We start from the raw sequence: 16,074 nt of genomic DNA on the forward strand, positions 1-16,074 counted from the left end.
AAAAATATATGTTTTTGTTAATAAATTTTTAACGTAATTACAACTAATGAAACGTCTCTCGGAAAAGAAATAAAGACGCAGTGGTTTATCCTCACTAAAGCCACTTCAAAGTTAAGACTCTTCTCATGCAACTTCGATCCACGATGAGAAATTCATTTTCGACGTTCTGTTTTTATTTCAACGTAATTTTTTTAAACGTATAATCTACGGACTATACGCAGCAGAATAGGTAGGTTAATTGGAACTTCCATGGAAATATGGAAATAAAATAGTGTACCTCACATATCCAAAACAAGGGGTGGAGGGAGACGCCGGCAAATCCATTTGGTATAAGAGAAATTTCGGATATGTATCTTCGTATATTTGAAATGAGGTTTTTGAAGCTGATGAAATATAGAATTAAATGTATGTTATACGGTAAATGCGTTGAATCGGTAGGGCATATCGGTAATGCATAATCACCAATCGTCTCGGTAAGTTTGATAAATTTCGCAACATTTATCACTTTTACCTGCGATTAGGCATAATCCTTTTAGGCCCTGTATGTACTATATACTATGCTTCTTTTCACTTTAGATATTCTTTTTTTAACCTCAGGGATGTTCAGCCCAAACTTCAAGAATTGTACGTTATCGTTGAAATTAAAGCCGAAGTCCCTGAAGTTAAAAAAAAAAAAAAATCTACAGAGAGAAAAACAACCCCTTCCCAGTGCCGTGTTAACGCATGGGCCCACCCGGGAGCCTCAAAAGTAGAGGGCCCCATGAAAATGAGATCTAGTTAAAATTTTCTAGAATTTACTAGGTAGGGAATCAGAAAAACCACTTGGCCCGGGGGCCTATGATGTTCTTAAGACGGCCCTGCCTCTTCCCCAGGGCCGTAGCTTGCTTTCTTGGGGGTAATCTTTCCTTGGAGTCTCCTTGAAATGGTTATGTTCAGAAAAAGGAGGAGTTACAAGCGCCCTCCCCCCCATTCGGCTCGTTGCACCGCCCAAGTTGCAGAGCCCTGTGCTTTAGCTGGTATTTGGCTGCCCCTTCTGTTTCTTAGTATTGGGTCTGAAAGAGATAATTTAAAAATTAAGTTCTCATGAGTTTTATAATTATGAACGAAATCATACGGAAATATCACTTTAATTTAACCATTTTTATTATCATCTGAGCCCGTACGTGATGCGTGCACTACACGAATTTTACCATAAAACTCAATTAAAATAAGCATGAATATGAAGAAGATAGATCCTTTGTGGTGAGTATCCTGCATAAAAATGTGTGACGTCACAATCAAACAAGTTTGGTTTTTATGCTTGTTTACAAGTTAAATAGCAGTAATCCCATTCTAGAAGAAGATTTTCCCGACTTCTTCGTCCCTTAATATCCAACCAAGAGGTGTGGGGACGATCACCGCACCAAGAATCTGATAATATGATGGAATGAATCTGTCCCGTATTTTACGGGATAGTAATGACTAGCAAAAAATGCCTCCTCTCACACATCACTCTGAATTCGCGCCTGGGGGAGGGGGGCACTGACTACTGTTTTCGCACCGGGTGCCACTAGGCCTAAGACCGGCCCTGGTGAGAGACATAAGGGCAGATGGAGCAGATTTTTGAGAGCAAGATTGGAGATTTCGCCCATGCCAGAGACTACCTTGATCGAGAGCGTGTTAATAAGTTCTCTGACCTTCTTCATAGTTGTTAGCTCCGAATCTTGAAATCCACCGAGACTCTGGTGACGTGGTCTGTTGAGAAATTCCTCAATTATGTTCAGGTGTTCCCGCCGAGTGCCAATCGGTTGAGCTCAAGAGAGAATCCAAATTTGAATCTCGGATATTGGATTTTTCCAATTGAATTGTTTAAGGCATATTTAATTCTGTCCGTAAAGATGCCCGTTGCTACTTTAACTTGCTCCTTGTTCGCATGCTGAAGATCGAGAACTTCGTCAGAATCTAGATAATTGTCAAATTATTTTACAAATGCTTAAATATATTTTTAGAATTTAGTTAATTTATACTATATAAATGTGATATACTGTTTCTTGTCGATTTCGATTCTAAATGCTATCAATAGTATACATTGTGTAATGAAAACACTAGATGGCAGCACTAAAATATGATAGTCACAATTTTTTTTTTTAATTTAAAAACAATGTTCATTGATTATAATCAAATTTAATTTTCTTTAACCCCAGGCCATCGTTTCAAGTTGAAAAAAAAATAAATGAATGTATTTTTGAACCAATTAAGTTTTTTTCTAATTTTCCGAACTGTATTGAATTAACATTGATCGATATTTGAGAGTGGATCCCACATGGGCGGAGATACGGGGGCGTGGGGGGCATTGCCCCCCAGCTTCAAAGGTGGAGTCGACTGATCTAATGTACATATGAATTGACATCATCATCATCATCGTGCCCCCCCCCCCCCCCAGCAATAATGGCCGTGCCTCCCCAGACTTCCAAGTCTATCTCCGGGACCATGGGATACCACTTAGTAGAACGTTCCCCCCCCCCCCTTAGTACGACTCATTTTCGTTGGTGCCAACTTTCACTATTATTCAGAGCATGGCCCCCACATTCTGGAGCGGGGCCCCTGGGATGGGACCTTTTGGTGGGCCCCCCAGACCAGACTTTTCACGGGGCCCCTTTATAGTGAATTTATGGCGTGAAAAAAATAAAAAAACGATGCGAATCGTCCCGGGTCCTGGGACGATTTGATTCTATCACACGGGTCAAGTGTGCAGTTTGGTTCCCCCAGTCCAGTCACGGATGTAGGGGGAGGGGGTGATTGGGGTGATCACGCCCCCCCCCCCAAGCGAAATGCTATAATTCCTGAAATTCTTGTAACTTCTATATGATAATATTGCAACAAAAAAATTAAACATAAAATTGAAGAAAACTTCGCTGAAAAGGGTAAAACCGGTACATTTCTCAAAAAAAGTCAGATGGAGAAAGAAACAGAAGAACGGGATTCTCACACAAAATGTGAGACATTTAGTCACTCCATGCTGAGACTAATTTTTTTAGCGATTTGTAAAATCACCCCTCTCAACAGCAAGCTCTAAATCCGCCCTACCCCAGCCAGAGGCGGATTCACAGTTGAAGCCGCCTGTGGGCCTGGGCAAAAAACTACGGTGCGGCGGCAACTTCCTCGGGCTTCAAAATTTAGGGGCCGGCAGTCTTAGGTGGGAACACAGAACACTTACAAAATTATCAAGCCGATGATGTAAAACATGGTCCCGGACCTGGCTTGGCCACTGCGGATGGCGAGCCAACAAGCCAACGAGGGAAGACGCGTGGTCCATGACCTGGGCTGGCCACGTCGGAGGACTCACCCGAGCCAACAAGCCAACCAGGGAAGACGCGTGGTCAAGGATATAGCCTGGCCACGGTGGAGGAGGGGTAGCAAAATAATGTTTGGCCCTGGTGGCGAAAATCTTAGTTACGGCCCTGCTGTAAATGAATTTAGCTGCCCATCTAATCTAATAATAATTATTCTTAGTCTAATTTTCTTGCCCACACATTCCTCTGACTCGTCGCTCTGCGCTACACCTTCATTGCCCATCCTACCCTCTGTACATACTACCGCGTCTTCAAGTTACCTCTATTGGTCACTCACATGCTCGCGTAATGCCACTCCCATGCTCACACACTCTCTTGATCATTCACATAATACACACGTTCTATCTCACTCCTGGGCTCAGAGACTCTCTGTGCCACTCGTTTGGTCGCCCACTGACATAGTCCCTCACTCTCTGGGCAGTCGGATTTTTAGTTTTTCAACCCGTGGGCTGCACAAATATTTTACCGCCTCTTTCTCCTATTCTACTCTGATTCTCTCAACCCACCCATTCCTCGAATTTGCCGCCGTGCTAAACTTTCCGCTCTTGACTGTAGGCCGCTATGCCCCCCTGTAAATACCCGGTAATTTGTCGGGAACGGTAAAAAGAAAGAATTTGGGTTCTCGCTTGTCCAGGGTCTGGAGCACCAGAACACCCCCCCCCCCCACACTCTCTCTTGATCATTCACATAATACACACGTTCTATCTCACTCCTGGGCTCAGAGACTCTCTGTGCCACTCGTTTGGTCACCCACTGACATAGTCCCTCACTCTCTGGGCAGAGTCGGATTTTTAGTTTTTCAACCCGTGGGCTGCACAAATATTTTACCGCCTCTTTCTCCTATTCTACTCTGATTCTCTCAACCCACCCATTCCTCGAATTTGCCGCCGTGCTAAACTTTCCGCTCTTGACTGTAGGCCGCTATGCCCCCCTGTAAATACCCGGTAATTTGTCGGGAACGGTAAAAAGAAAGAATTTGGGTTCTCGCTTGTCCAGGGTCTGGAGCACCAGAAACCCCCCCCCCCCACACTCTCCCAATTTCTACCCTTGGAGTAGGTATTTTAACATTAATAAGGTTCAAAAGCGGGACCTATGGTCAAGCACATTCCGCAGGCTAGGCAGCAGTGTGCGGCTTCGGACGGGCGGGAAAAAAAGGGGGGTTCATTCCAGAATCAGCTCCCACCAGGGTTGCTTTTAGGGGCAGCACGCGTGAGGTTTTGCACCCGGGTGGCAGGTGAAGTAAAGCCGCCCCTGTGCTCGTATTCATCGAGAGAAATGCTTACAGAATTTTAAAAGAATGGCTGGTCCTGCATGGAGCATTAATACAAGAATTAGAAATACGTTTTATAAAGTTGTCGCCATCCGTATTATAGCATATGGTGCTATCGCATGGTTCGGTGATCCCAAACAACAATTAAGAACAAAAGTAGACTCTCTTCAAAGAAAATTCCTGCCATTCATCACTGGAGCCTTTTCCACAACACCAAACAGTGCTTTACAAGTATTAACTAACAATCCCCCACTACATGTACTTTTGGACAACGAAGTACAGAAAGCAAATTTAAGGCTAAAGCGTGAGATTAAAATAAACAATGTAACATATCTTCCTACAGATGTAGAGCATAAACATCCACCATGGACGTATCACCCGGTGAAAGATATTTTGCCGACACAGGTCTTGACCACAGATGCAGAAGAATCAACAAATCGAATTATTTTCACAGATGGTTCAAAGACCGTGGACGGTGTAGGGGCCGCCTACGTCAGTATATACATGGGTGAAGTAACGGACAAATGGAACTGCCGATTGCTCAATAACAACACTGTATTCCAAGCAGAATTATACGCAATCTGGATGGCGGTCAATTATGCAAAACATTTTGCAGAGAAATCAACTATAAACACAGACAGCATGTCATGTATACAGGCAATACGAGACGTAGAATCCCCTCTTAGCCTAGTGCATGACATTAGAAAAATACTGATGGACAATAGGAAGATTACAATACGGTGGGTAAAAGCTTATGTAGGTATTGAGGGGAATGAAATGGCGGATAAATTCGCGAAAGAGGCTACAAAACATCAACATGAAAACCACCTAATGAAATTACCGGCACCCTACATTAAAAATCTGCTCTCGCAAGAAGCGTCAGAGAAATGGCAACACCATTGGCAAATACGCACAACTGGAAGAAAGGTCTTCGACGTTATACCAAAAGTGGGTAAAATGAAAGAAGTCATGCCGAGAGAAATAATAATGTTCCTCACAGAACACGGTCCATTCGGTGAATACATGCAAAGGTTCAAAATCAGCCAGACCAGCACGTGTAGATGCGGCCATCCGGGAAGCGTGATACACTATGTGACACAGTGTGAGTACACAAAGGGATACCATTTAGAGGCGCCGCCGAGCAGAAGAGAGATCTTGTGAAACGGAAAATTATTTTACAAAGATCTGCAACGAGGAAACTACAACAAGTCCTGGGCTATTTGATGAATAATAAAGAAACTATTTCGATAATAACTGGAAGTAGTGAACAATCCACTAATGATTCGGAAGTAGAATCTGAAACAGATGCAGATTCAACATAGATGGGCGCACTTAGGCTCTTAAACCATAATATTTTAGTAATACACCCTGTATAAATTATGAATGTATTTGTATATACAATTTCATAGTATGATGGTGGTTTAGTAATCTTGAATATTTGTATGAGCTCATTATGGCATTTTTTCCAATATATGTGTCGTGCATAGTAATGTTTATGTGTATCAACAATTATATAAAAAGGGAAATTTATATTATGTAAATAGCGTATATTATATAAATGTATTATGTAAATATATATGTGGGTAATTCAAATGTGATCGCTGCCACCCAGCACTGTGAACGGGGCTGTGTTTGATTGTTCCCGCCGCACTTTTATAGTATGATAGTAATTTTGTAGCCTTGAATATTTATATGAGCTCATGGTGATATTTGATCCCAATACTACCTTCGTAGTAATGTTTATGTGCATTCCCAATAGTATAAAAAAGGGAAATTGTATGCATGTATTTCAAATGTGAATGCCCAACACTGTCAACGGAGGCTCTGCTTGATTGTTCCCGTCGCAATGCGGGCTCTGTGTGTGTATATACACTGCTGGCCACCGTAAATGCAACACCCTGAAGGAAGCATGCAAATAATATGAAATTTACAACATGCATTAGCGGAGGTGAGATATGCAAATGATTAGAATTTCAGCGCAGACGCACATCACGCGCGCCTGTGGCGCCACTTCAAAGCGCTATTTAAGGATTGGAGATTTGGACGATTTGAAGTACGGCAATAGTGTTTTTCTTGTGGTTTTTTCAAAAAAACGATCAATTATGCCTCGTAGAAAACAGCGATCATCTTTTGATCAAGTATCCGAGTTCGACAGAGGAAGGATAGTGGCCTACCGAGATTGTGGATTATCTTTCAGGGAAATCGGTAGTCGTGTTGGACGAAACCAAACAACTGTAATGCGGATATGTGATCGTTGGATGCAGGAGGGTACGACGGACCGACGTGTTCGATCGCATCCACCTCAGTGCACCACTTCACGTGATGACAGGCGTATTGTGCGTATGGCAGTGACGGATCGCTCAGCCACATCACGAACCATAGCACAGCACATTCAGTCTGTACCGCATCATCCAGTGTCTGCGCGTACCATTCGACACCGTTTGCAGCAGAGTGGTCTGCCGTAAGACGTCCATTGCTTCGTCTACCCTTGACGCAGAACCACAGACGTCTCCGCCGCCAATGGTGCGATGAAAGAAGGATGTGGACGGCACAATGGAATGAAATTGTCTTTACTGACGAGTCACGCTTCTGTCTGCAACACCACGATGGTCGGATTCGAGTCTGGAGACACCGTGGAGAGAGGATGCTGAACAGCTGCGTTATGCACCGCCACACTGGTCCTGCACCGGGTATTATGGTATGGGGCGGTATTGGATATCACTCTCGCACTCCTCTAGTACGCATTGCCGGTACTTTAAAAAGCCAGCGCTACATCTCCGAGGTGTTGGAGCCAGTTGTCCTTCCTTACCTTCAGGGCTTGCCCACAGCCATATTTCAACAGGATAATGCGCGACCACACGTGGCACGCATTATCCAAAGGTTCTTTGTCAATCGCCAGATTGAATTGCTTCCCTGGCCAGCCAGCTCGCTCTCCGGATCTTTCGCCGATAGAAAACATGTGGTCCATGGTTGCTCAACGATTGACCCAGATTACATCCCCAGCTGCCACACCAGATCAACTTTGGCAACGCGTGGAAGCTGCTTGGTCTGCTGTACCCCAAGAACACATCCAAAGTCTCTTTGAATCAATGCCGAGGCGTGTGGCAGCGGTGATCTCCAACAATGGCGGCTACTCTGGCTACTGATTTTGGCAGGAACCACACTTCACAGAAGTCTATAAATTTAATCATTTGATGCTTGGTCAACATGTTATCTACAAAATAAATATTGTTGCGATATCTCTTGTCTTTCTTGGTGTTGCAATTTGGGTGGCCAGCAGTGTATATTGAAAGAGGAGTTTGTTGCACTATATAAAAATATATAGAGACACTCCATTAAAATACACACATAAACATACCACAAATACATACAAAAACCATTGTGTTATAGTACAATTACATAATTCATTTAACGGCGTCTAAACGCTACTTCGTTCTGTGTTAGGCTTGCACCACTGAACATAGGAGCATCTCTTACAATTTTCCAACAGTAGGAAGCTAACCAGAGACACACTTAGGGGTGTGTGACAAGTGCGGTCGCACCGAGCCCTTCCAAACGTCTTGGAAGGCTCCGCACTTACAGTAATAATGATGCCTTTCATAAATTCCGGAATCCTGCATTTTCATCTAGAAAGAAATAATTCTGGGAATTTCCTACAGAATCATGATTTTCATTTTCTGAATTTTCATGATTTTCATTTTCTGAATTTTCATGATTTTCATTTTCTGAATTTTCATGATTTTCATTTTCTGAATTTTCATGATTTTCATTTTCTGAATTTTCATGATTTTGATTTTCTGAATTTTCATGATTTTGATTTTCTGAATTTTCATGATTTTCATTTTCTGAATTTTCATGATTTTCATTTTCTGAATTTTTGATTCCCCTTTCCATAGAATATATATATATATTCTCCCAATATAAAATTTGGGGCTAAGGGAACCCCGGAAATTATCAAGACACCTCTAGTCCCGCTATTATTTTCTCGCCGAGCCCCGCGTATGGTAAGGGCGACCCTGCAGCTAGCATAGAGGTTGACCATTCTCCCTGGTAACGTTGTTCTATAGCTCTTACCACTTTTTCATCACATAATAAAGCTCGTATAAACCACTTTTTAATTGTTAACACATGGTAATAGCTCAAAAACCAATAAAACTTTTCCATGATGATTTTCGTGTTCAGAAGGTCAAAATCATTGAAAATTGTGCATTTTCATGTCGGCGTGAAACTTCACTGTTTTCCAGTGTTGTTTGTCTGTTCAGATTTTCCACAGTTCACTTTTCGAATTATTAATTGCTTTTGGATTTCGGAACTCTCTTGTCTATATCTCTTGTCTTTCTTGGTGTTGCAATTTGGGTGGCCAGCAGTGTATATTGTATGTTCTGTAAGGGGGAAGGGCGAGCAGAACTGCTCAGCGCTGTGGACGGAGGCTTTGTTTCTTCGTTTCCCGTCACAGTCGAGGTGCTGTATATATGTAATTTGTAAGCATTGTGTATTTAGACCATTCTCAAATCTCTCCCACTTCAACATGCCAGCTTCTCTTTCTTCTTTCTTGCCCACAAGTCTTTTCCACCCTTCTTTTGAAATCCCAGGCTGCGGTCTCCGGCCCTTATGCGCCACTGGGCGCACGTGCAATTTTTCTCCCTGGTCATTGGATTCAGTCACCCATTTTTGTCAAATGGCTTGTACGTTGCATCGAGTTGATGGCTATCTTCATGGGGAGAACGACGCGAGTAATTCGAAACTTGCGAGCGCGGGGCAAGGGGAGCCACCACTATAAATCTTTGCTAACTTTTCCGGCACATCTCTGCCTCTTTTGAGGGAACGGAAGTAAGGTGCTTTGCATCAGTCCGGGGCTGTGAGCGGTTCTATCTATCTATCTATTCATCGAGATTTCTCGTTCAGAAGCGTTTTTCCCGCTTGCAACGTTTATTTATGATGGGGTTTTTTTTTTTTTTTTTTGAAGAACGGTATATGAGCCGAAAAAATTCACCGTATACTAAATTAATTTGATATACTTGTAACATGTCGTTGCATTCCATGAGTAATGTCATGGCACCACCACATGGTGCCGAGGCGCACTGTTTGGGACTTGCTGCTGTGTGAATCATGAGTCCAGACCTGACAACTTTATGGTACTGCTTATCATTTTATCTTAAATCCATAATCATTATGCAAAAAATTCCATAATTGATGAAAATTCAGAATTAACGCTAAAAAATTATTGAAAACAAAGAATTAACGGAAGAGATAATTCCAGAATTATTGAAAATTAACGGAAGAAATAATTCCAGAATTATCGAAAACACTGAATTAATGGAAGAGATAATTCCAGAATTATTGCAAACACGGAATTAACGGACGAGATAATTCCAGAATTATTGAAAACAGAATTAACGAAAGAAATAATTCCAGAATTATTGAGAATTAACGAAAGAAATAATTCCAGAATTATTGAGAATTAACGAAAGAAATAACTCCAGAATTATCGAAAACACAGAATTAACGCTGGGAAAAAGTTCAGAATGGATGAAAATCCAGAATTAACGGAAGAAATAATTTTAGAATTGGTGAAAGTTCCTAATAATTCACACAGTCAGTGCGGGTCCGCTGCAGCCACACTGTCCCACACCCTCTAAGGGCTACTCTGAGCATGAGAGTGACCAAAACAGTGTGCAAGCAGGGTCGGAATTAGGAACAAAAATTTATTCGGTCTCCCGGGGCAAGTATAAATTTTGGTGACCCCTTTATCTTGAAATTTTAATGAACAAAATTTAAATTTGGTGCTCGTCCTGGTCCAGTGCCCGGGGCACCAGGGTTAACCGAAATTCCAACGTTTCGTTCCCGACAGTTCGACCCTGATACGTTTCGTCTCCGGCACATTTCACCCTTGGCATTACTCAGCCTGCCCTGACCATGTGAGTGATGAAGTGAATGGGTGAGTAACCATGTGAGTGGGTAGGTGAGTGACCGTATGAGTGACCAATTGAATGCATGGGAGACAGTGTGAGGAATCAATTGAAGGGGTGAGCGACTGTATGAGTGAACAAGTGAGTGAGTCAGTGACTGTATGAGTGGGCGCATGACTGTATGTGTGATCAATTGAAGGGATGAGTGACCATACGAGTGAGTCAGGTCACTCATGCTGTCAGTAATTTGATCACTATTACGTTAACTCTCTTGGTCACTAATACGGTTACTCGTTTAGTCATTCACATGGTTACCCACTTGGCCATTCATGCCATCACTCACTTGGTCACTAATTTGATCACTTATTTGGTCACCTACTCATACAAGAAATCGCACAGTCGGTCATACACTCACTCGGTCACTCATATGATCAAGGCATGCGAAATGTCTCGGGGACGATACGAGGGGGAGCGAAATTTCGAGATCCCAGGGACCAGACCCACCTGCCCTCCCCTAGTTGCGGCCCTGCGTGCAAGTACGTGAGCGATCGAAAGAGTTGCCTAGAGAACGATGCACCAGCACAATGACCAACCAAAAGAATGACCAAGAAAGTGCGTGTCAACATGCGAGCAATCAAAAGAGCGGCTTAGAAATAGAAGCGTAATTTACGGGGGGGGGGCGGAAGCTATAAGCGGGGGCTATAGATAGAGCTGGCAGCAAATTTGGGGAATGAGTGACCAAGAAAATGGACAGGAATTGTGCTGCAAAACCACCATAAAAATCCGCCTCTGCATTGGATGACGACATTTGAAAATAATGTTCCTAACGCTTGACCAGAGCCGTCGTCACACCGCGTTCAACGCACACAGACGCGGTCTTAATCAACCTGTCACTTTTAAACTCCCAACTGTCACTGCTGTGAAAAGGACCTGCCACGAAAAAAGTCACTCTTTTTTTCTTTCTTTTTCTGATGGGAGGTGAATTCGTGACTATTTTCTCTTTTTCATTTCGTGTATAAATGGGAAAAGCCGATCGATAGCAGCTTACCCAGCTGGATATTGGCCCAATCCGACAGGTGATGTACTTGACCAATGAATGTCGTGCTCGTTCTTTTGGATTATATATACCGGGGGGTTCTTAACCCCCAATTTTCAGTCGCGACCCGAAATCTCAGCAACGCTATCAACTTCGCGATCCATCGGTCTTTTCAGAAATTAGGAGGAATTCTCATAAAATAATTGTGTTTAACGAAATGTTGAATTATCACGGGCGTCTTGACAGGTGGGCCAACAGGGGCCTCAGCTTGGGGGGCGCAGAATCAAACAAGGGCCTCAAATTATTAAAAAAGCTTTCATTTCCTATTCCGAAATTATTACCTCTTTCATATAAATGCCGGATTTTCATTAGTTCTGGAATTATTCTCCTATGGAATGTTTTTTCTCTTCACGTTCTACTGATTTTCTTGACCACAAATTCTTAAAATGTTCCGTTCTAGGCTGTAGCCAGGGCTGTAACCAAGCGGGGAGGCAACCGGGGCGCTGCCGCTGTTCCCCAAGCCGAATGGAGGCGATACTAAAGTTTACGTTCGGTTTTACATAATGATAACCCTTTCAAGAGGTTGGGGGGGGGGGGTACTCCGAGATGGTCCCACACTACGGTCTTGGCTATACAGAGCTCGCTTACCTCCTCCGCCACCTGCGTTTATGTTACCTTTAGGTCACTCACATGCTTTCTTTGTCACTCTTTTGGTCACTCACTGACCTGGTATTTCGCTCTGGTCACTTACTAGATCATAGATCACTCACATTCTTGCACACTCTTCTGGTCCCCACGCAAGCTTGTACACGCTCCTACAGGGGTGTAGCCAAAAATTCCGTTCGTGGGGGGGGGGGACCAAAGTGATAGAACAATAGATTTGGCCATCTTTTCCCCTTTTCCGGTCATTTTCTCACATTTCGGGCCCCCCACCCCCTTCACTACGGCCTTGCGCCCCTAAATCATCAAAATAAATGCACTATATGAATGACGTTTATTAAACTTGCCAAAATGGTCGTCGATTATGCATACAATAATCAGCGGATTGGTCATATTTATCGTAATATAATAATTTGTGTAATTAAATAATCGTCGATTATTGCCCAGCAGCGTGCGCGTTACCAGTTTTATTTCATAGAATTCTATCGCAAATAATTTCCATGGATTTAATGAATCAATTTTTACTCGAATTTCCTTAAAAATTTCTAGATAATTATTAATAATCTACACTTCTTTTTCTGGTAGTAGCCAGCGTCATCTGTTAACAAGCTAATGAACTATTTCATTTGAATATGACAGACATTAATTTTTTGTCAAAAATTATTAATTATTGTTTTCAATAATTTCATTAATTTAATCATTAGTTCAAACAACAAAGTCTAATTTAATTTTCGTGAAAAGACTAATTTGATAATTTTTTTATTTATATACAGTCGAGTAACGTTATAACGAACTTTAAGAGACCGTAAAATCGCATCGTTGTAACGAAATTTCGTTATAAAGGAATTCCAGGTTTTTACATTTTATGTAAACTTATCTCGGGGATGATCGCATCTTTCAGTTCCGACAGATTGGATGGAACGGATCGATACACCCAGGATTTCAAATATCCCAATAGCGCCATCTATCAGCTGTTTTTTAGTTATTTTTTCCCTGTCAAAAAAATTCCCGTGATCTAGCGATGCTAACCCTGCAAACCGTTTTTTATTTCGGTTTTTATGAATTTTTGAAGTTTCTACACGGACTTTTTTTGCCCACCCTGTTTGTGAATTGGCATCATCATCATCATCATTATTATATCCCCCTCCCCAGCTTTCATTATCGTGCCCCGCCGGCCTTTCATGTCTCTCTTCGTCTATGTGATGAGAACCCCTAAAACATTTTTACAATATAAATCGGAAGTTTTTAATTACGACCAGCAACGGTTGAAAAGGAAAAGACTTCGGTAAGGACAATGGCGGAGGTGGATTTATGGCTTTGCCGTCTTTGGGATAAGCTCATTCCAGTCAAACTTTCTTGACTGGAAATTTCTCAAATTTGCCGCCCTAGGCAAGCTCCCCCACCTGTAAATATGCCTCTGCCTCTAAATCCCTCTGTTTGTCACTCGGATGCTTATACACTTTTTAAGCCACTTTTTTTTGGTCGCTTAATGACCCGGTCCTTCGCTCCCTAGACCACTCCCATGCTTATACATTCTCTTTGTCACTCTTTTGGCCACCCACTGACCTGGTCTCTCGCTCTCTAGGTCTACTCTTTTGGTTCTTCCACTGACCTGGTCCTTCCCCGTCAAAGTCTCAGTCCCATATTCACTCACTCTCTAGACCATTCTTCAGTCCCATGTTCACGTACTCTCTAGACCAGCGGTTCTCAACCTTTTTGTGACTCGCGGAGCCCTTTTTAGTACGTAATTTCTATGGTGGGGCCCGGTAGGCCTATTTTTTTTTTTTTTTTATTTATCAAAGTTACTGATTTATTTTTTATTATTCAAATATATTTATAATTATTTTTTTCAAATTTACCGGTTTTTCATTTTATTTTCCTCGAGTGGCCGCGGAAGTCCACACGGAGGCCGAGGCTCCACGGAGCAGCGGTTGGGAACCACTCCTCTAGACCATTCTTTCGATCGCTCACTGGCCTGGTCTCTCGCGCTTTAGATCACTCTTTTGGTCGTTCACTGACCTGATCCTTCACCATCTAGATCAGTCCCATGCTGACACACACTCGCTACCGTTCATTCACATGCATACACTCCCTCTTAACAAATCTTTCGATCACTCCCATGCTCACACACTCTCTAGGTCACTCTTTTGGTGACTCTTTTTCACTGACCTAATCCTTTACCATCTAGATCACTCCCATGCTCACACACTCTTTTGGTCGTTCACTGACCTGATCCTTTACCATCTAGATCACACCCATGCTCACACACTCTCTAGGTCACTCTTTGGCAGAGGTGGATTGAGTTTGCGCATGAGAACATTTGCCGCGCTTTCATTCTGCTAATTTTCTCATCACTCAAATCTGTCTCCCCCCGCCCTCCCTCCGAACTTTCCGCCTCGGACAATAGCCATTTAAGACCTTCCATAAATACGTGGTCAGACATTTCTTAACCTCTGGGTAAAAAAATTGCTGGACTACACCGTAAACTGTATCCAGTAATAAATTGCCACTAAAACAGATCTAGGATTAACGTGAATTACAGACTACATAAGCCCTTTCACCGGAATGGTCATCGTGGCGGGATACGCTCGCTCATCCCCGCTCGACACACACAATAATCGGAGTGACGGCTTCACGTGCGTTACGGGGGCAGTCTTCTCTCGGACGGCTGTCAAGTTCCTCTCGATGGCGTTACCTGACAGCTGAACACACGTCTGACAGTCGGTCACGTCTCTCTTTCTTTCGGAAGGTGGGGGGACAAAAATAAAAAGATGGCGGAAATGAGTAAAAACTAGCATCCAACGAATTTTATTCTTTTCCCCCAACAGGAAGAAGAATCCCATCAAGTATTTTCTATGAAATATCATATAGTCGTGAGCTTTCTTCAGACAAAGTGACAAAGTAAAAAAGGAAAGGTCATGCGCACACACACACACACATATATACGGGACTGACTGGTGTTAAAAAGAGCGAAAAGCATATATACTAAATGGGTGTCGACCAGGTTTCCTCTTCTGAAAATACTGCACCGATATAGACTTGATTTCAAACCCTATATAACAAGGTCACCATATTCATAAAAAATGGCGACGATAAAGAAATCCTCGCGGAAAGGTTTCAAAGATGCCTCGTTCCATCTACAGATCCATCAACCCTATTTCTTTTTTGTTAAATGTGTTATATAGCGCATAAAAATAGTCCCGCCCGAAAACAAAACGTAAAATTTTTGTCTGCGGAAAGTTTAAACGCCCCTCGTTTTGGTCCTACGAGGAAAAAGACATTGGATCGTTTTCTTCTTTTTTAGTGTGTCGTCGTCGTTTCCTTTGTGATGACAAAAAAAGCAGAAATGTCCCTCTTTGCGTCCACCTACGTGTCATTGATATCAACTGGGCGTCATTGAAAGAATGACCCGGCTAATGATTTGCGCCATTTTTCGGAAACTAAAGGCGGCCTGCACGCTACTCTCTCTCTCTCTCTCTCTCTGAAGTGGGCTCCGCGTCACGTCAGTGCCGTGGTGAGTTCCGGTTCATGGGAATTCTGTGACGTGGGAATCACGTTCGTCACGTAAACTACGTAACGTCACGTCAGAGTATTGCGTAGCCCACCTTAAGGGCAAAAACGCACTACACTGGCGTGACGTTATTTTACGTCATGATAGAGACGTTGTGAATTCCGTTTCGTGGAAATTCTGTGACGTGAGAATTTCACGTCCGCATCACGTCAGTGCCGTGGGAATCACGTTCGTCACGTAAACTACGTCACGACACGTCAGAGTATTGCGTAAACCGTCTTAAGGGCCAAAACGCACTACACTGGCGTGGCGTGATTTCACGCCATGCTGGAGACGTTGTGGATTCCGTGTCGTGG

Source organism: Pholcus phalangioides, unplaced genomic scaffold (genome assembly GCF_987345545.1).
Source record: "Pholcus phalangioides strain wild (caught in Gottingen) unplaced genomic scaffold, Ppha-v1.0 ptg000008l_1, whole genome shotgun sequence".
NCBI classification, from domain to species: domain Eukaryota; kingdom Metazoa; phylum Arthropoda; class Arachnida; order Araneae; family Pholcidae; genus Pholcus; species Pholcus phalangioides.